We start from the raw sequence: 5,359 nt of genomic DNA on the forward strand, positions 1-5,359 counted from the left end.
TTTCGGTAATGATGATTGTAAAGAGGATATCGCACTAAAGAACGATTTGAAGAAATATGCCCAAAAGGGTTGAGTGATTTGGAAAAAAATGTGCAAACCACCTATGGAGGGAACTCCATGAAAGGTTACAGAAATTCTTCAAGAACCACCTAAGCTGGTTGAAAGAACAAGGACACTATGATCGAAGAAATTCCACTGACAGGTGATGACAGTCACTTAGAACTTTCAGCAAATAGTCATACATTTAATGCTTCCTGGTCACCTTTTCAACAGGATGATGCTGGTTAACATTAAATTTAAAATGCAAACTCTAGATGAAAGAATGCTATTAAAAATATCACACCTATAAGGCAGAAAACTGAAAACTATTTGAATTCAGAGAATTAGACAGTTCCATTTCATTTGTTTTATGCTTTTTTATGGTGATCCACAGGATGCTTCCTGCATTTATTATGATCCCAATGAAGCAAAGAGAGCTTGATACATGCAAAGATACTGTCTGGAATTGTCACCGAATTAGGCCACAGAAGAATGCTGTGCTTCCAGCTGGTATACCTGACCATATTTACTGCTTCCCAGAAGAATATGGTTTGGACCAATCTGGTAATGTGGATAAAATTATAATTGTTTACATAAAGTGCTTAGAACAAGAGGCAGGGTTCCTCACGGCAACGAGATATTTTTCAGTGTTGTTGTACTTAAAGCTGCACCCATCCCCCTTGTGGGCAAATGTGGTGCATTTGCATGTAGTTTTCAACTTGAAACCCAGACATAGATAATTTTGTGGGAAAACTTCAGGGGTTTTTACGAATCTCTTTTCTTGATTAGAGGCATCTCTTCAGCTATGAGTAGATATATATTGAGATCAGGAAAACTCAGAGTGAATCGACATATTTAGGATTTAAACCATATGCTTTATTGAGAGATTTGTTTTAGGGTTGCAAATTGAAATGGCAAACTATAAAGTGGGAGCTTTTGTAAATCTTGTGAAAATGTAAGAAAATATAATTGCATTTCAAACATCATTTTAGGGTTGCCAGTTTCTGAGGAGAATTTAAAGGAAGTTGCTGAACAGTCAGGTGTTCTCAATGTCGCAGATGACTCCCTTGATCCTGCCCTTTAGGTTGGAGTGTGAACGTCTAATTCCTAACATACAAGACCTTGAGGCCAAGGACTGTAGAGATGCATACCTTTATTTAAAACAGAATTTTAACATATCCTCAATCTAAACATTATATTGATGAAGGGCTTTATGTATAAAAGCATTGCATTTTGTGAAATTTTGTCAATTTACTGCCAATCTTCAAGCAGGAAACATTTTTTGGCTTGACAGAACGTCGACCTATAGCTGGTTCTTATTCAATTATCTTCGTAGTTGACTTTTTCGGCCTACAGAAATCTTGGCGGCATTTCTGATGAACGCTCTGACCAACTTGGGCTTGAACTTCGTGGTCACCACATGTGTCACTTACACGGTTAATACTATCGCTGGCCATCGCTTAAGCTCCCTCCACAAATGCAATAGTTCTCCATCCACTTTAACCAAATAATGAATATACCCTTGTACAATTAAACATCTTTTTCTTTCCAGGAATGGCACATTGAGATTCTGCCTCTAATCTTAATAATAATGGCTGTGCTATCAATAACGATTTTTTTTTAGTGGCTCATTCCTTGATAAACAGAATTCGAAATGCCATGACAACAGATTTGTTTTCTGCTCTTTTAAAGTGTGATAGGGCTTTAAAAACCGTCAGGTCATTCCTTTCATTCACAAAGCTACAATCCTCGCCAAAAATCCTTGAAACACCCCTTTCCCCTTGACAGTGTTGAGACGACATTTTACTCTTCGACTGGTTACACCAACATTGAAAAAGGGAGGGGGACGAAAACGGTGCGAGAATGTTCAAAGTGTTTCAAGGGTTTTGTCTAAGATTGTCTGAAGTGGCGGGAATTTCTTTGAGCATACGCAGAAGATGAAAGTGAGACTTAGAAATTTATTGCTAGGGCAACGCGGGGGTATTATGTGTTGTTGCTGTTGTTGTGTAAATGTGCGAAGAGGATTCTAACTTTAGTAAATTTTTGGTTTGATAATGGCAACTTCTGAAGGAGATTAAAACAGTTGTGAGGAGAGTATTGAAGACACGTCAGAGGAGGAAAGTGACCAGGGAAGTGAACACTTGCAGGATAATCGATGTTCAGAAGAGTTCGATGTGGAATCTCGAGACAGGCTTTTGCATCGCGAAGTGCGTAGCGTGTATTCAATAACTTACAGTAAAGCCAATCTTGAAAAAATTCAAACGCAAGACTTTTTTGCTAGAACGGTGGTGGAAGCATTCAATGAGACAAGGAGCGGGTTAGCTGATATTGTGCAGTGGGTTTGTAGTGAAGAGCAGCATTCTTCAGGGGGGATGCATTACCACATGGCATTAAAGCTGTCGCATCCACTCCGATGGTTGCGTGTGTGCAATTATCTCGATGACAACCATTCTATTCAAGATAATTTTTCGTCTGTTCACTCCAATTATTATAGCGCCTGGAGATACACAACAAAAGAAGATCCCGAGTATGTTCAGTCTATGAATCATCCAGATTTGGTCAACAGTGCCCCACCTCGAACACAAGATGCCAGTCTGACAACAACGGAACGCGGTGGAACGAAGAGAAAAGCCAAGAAAACCAGAAAATGGAAGGCATCTCAACTCAGTATTTTCGATGTATCAAAGCTAGTCGTAGCAAAAGGAATAAAGTCCAGGCTAGAGCTTCTTGCTATAGCCTCTCGACACATGAAAGAGGGAAAGGAAGATTTGGCGCAATTCATCACTAACAGAGGAAGTAAAGTTGTTGACGAGGCCATACAAAGTAGGATGGGAAATGGCAGAAGCAGAGGAAAAATTAAAAAGGAAACAAATGACAAGGATGGACATACTACAAAAAGCTCTAGAAGGTCCATGTATCGCGAACTGCAATGGAGAGTTGCAGAGGATACTCTAGCACGCAATGATTGAACAGGTGGAAGTTTTCAGAGTGCTGTGTGCGAGATACTTGAGAAATGACGCGGCAAGTACCGAAATATTAAATCTATGGTAGTGCCAATTGTGGCAAGACCTTTTTACTAAACCCGTTGACTGTCAACTATACAATACATTTAGTAATCCCACTATTTGCAATTTTGCTTGGGTTGGTGCTGAATCTGCGGAGGTTATTTTTCTTAATGACTTTTGCTGGAGTCCACTGGTCTTGCCTTGGCACGATATGCTTCTTCTGTTGGAGGGGCAGACAGTTCATTTGCCAGCACCAAAGTGCCACTACGCTAAAGATATTGTCTTTGACACTGACACCCCGATATTCTGCACAGGCAAGCTGCATAGGTGAATGGGAGACCAAATGATGCGAGTAAGGTGGAAAATCTTCAACTTCTTTTCGCAGATTCCACCTGGCGAGCAAAGAAACGTTCCGCCTTGTCCAAACTGTTTCGCCAAATTAATTCTGTCCCCTAACAGTACCGACAACAGTTCGGGATAAGTGTTGAACGAGTTCCCACCAAAGGATCGGCAAATCTCAGCATATTCCAATAAAAGTATTATGCAACTTTACAGTATTGCATGATGGTGACGGAGTGTAAAGTGTAAAAAAATGCTGGTAAACTGTACGGTTTACCATTAGGTTTTGCCTTTTATCGCATTCCTTGGTCGTATTTCTCGGTTGAAAATCAGTTGTATGTGCCTGTCCATGGATTCTATTAAATTGTTTATTTTGGCTACTGGAAACTGAACAATTGTATTTTTCACTCTTTACTTGAATTGTGTTAAACTCTCTCGCTCTAATTGTTTCTCAATAGCGCTGTCATGCCAGTCGTCACTGACTGATTTAAACATGTTCTCTATTGGATTTAGATCAGGACTGCGTGGCGGTATCTTAAGCAATTTTGCGCTCACTTGTTGCAAAGCAGTCTTTGCGACTGCTGAATTCTGGCTTGGGTCATTGTCTTGAATGAAGAGTCTTGTATTTCCTTTCTTTGATTCCACAAACATTTGCTCAAAAGTGTTGTCAATAAAAGACGCAAACAAATTTTCCGTCATATGTTCATATTCGTGGCATAAAATAACTCCTACATTGTATGAAATCGCCACTAAAAACTTGACTACCTTCCCTCCAGATCCAACTTTACTCCCTTTCGCAGTGCAAAATTGGTTGAGACCTTCAGATTTTTTGCGGTAGATCCTTCCAGTAGGAGCTCCTGCTTGATCAAGCGGGTTGGTCTTGTGCGCAAAAGCAACTCCATCCAAGTAGAAAGCAATTTTATGAGTCCATAACTCCTTGGCAAATGCAACACGTAAGCTCTTGTCATTGTTAGTAAGCAGCCCTTTTTTCCAGGCTTGGAGATAAAAGTACCCTTTGCTATTTAACAATCTTCCCACAGTGCGAACTGACACATCACTTTTCGAGATGTTTGCCTCATTCATGAGTCACTTGGCAGTAAAGTTATCTTCTATACGCCTCAGTTTCAGAAGAGCCCTTATAAGGAGTCTCTCTTCACTGGATGACAACTTTCTTGGCCTTCCTCTTCTTTGGTGGGTGATATTTCCGTGAGTTTGCGAATACGTTGAAGGAGTGTTAAATTCTTTTAGCACTCGCATTACTGTTGCTGCAGATCGGTCGACTTTTGCTGCAATTTCTCGCAGAGAATACCTCCTTTCCATGTACAGAAATGTGATGAGTGCTCGTTCTTCCACCAAGGTTTTCCTATTTTCATTAAACTGTGTGACTAATCACACTTAACCTTTATGTCTCCTACCCATGACTATTGTGGCCAGGCTGTATTGATATCTTATTTTTCAAGACCAAAAATAGCATTTCCTATTTGTTTCTACCGAAATCTAGACAATTCATATCTTTCCTAGCTTGCGTCAAACAAAAGTTACAGCAAGATCTTCCCAGCTAGCACCGTCTTTCTGGACTATTCAAGAAAACTACTTAACAATAAATAACAACGTCTGATATTAACCAAATGGCTTTTTGCAACTCACACAATCCTCGCCAAAAAGCGTTGAAACACCCCCTTGACAGTGTTGAGACGACATTTTACTCTTTGACTGGCTACACCAACATTGAAAAAGGGAGGGGGACGGAAATGGTGCGAGAATGTTCAAAGTGTTTCAAGGGTTTTCTCTAAGATTGTAGATGACTTAATTAAGATAGTGGAGATATAATAATCAATTTTTAATAATTATAAACATTATTAACCCTTGGTTATAATGAATTTCATCCGCCTTTTGTCTGATAGAGTTTATTTGTTCATTTGTAACCTTATTGTTCATGTTTTCATTCAGCAGATTGTAGTTCCATAGACAAAAAC

The sequence above is a fragment of the Montipora foliosa genome, chromosome 2 (assembly GCF_036669935.1).
Source record: "Montipora foliosa isolate CH-2021 chromosome 2, ASM3666993v2, whole genome shotgun sequence".
NCBI classification, from domain to species: domain Eukaryota; kingdom Metazoa; phylum Cnidaria; class Anthozoa; order Scleractinia; family Acroporidae; genus Montipora; species Montipora foliosa.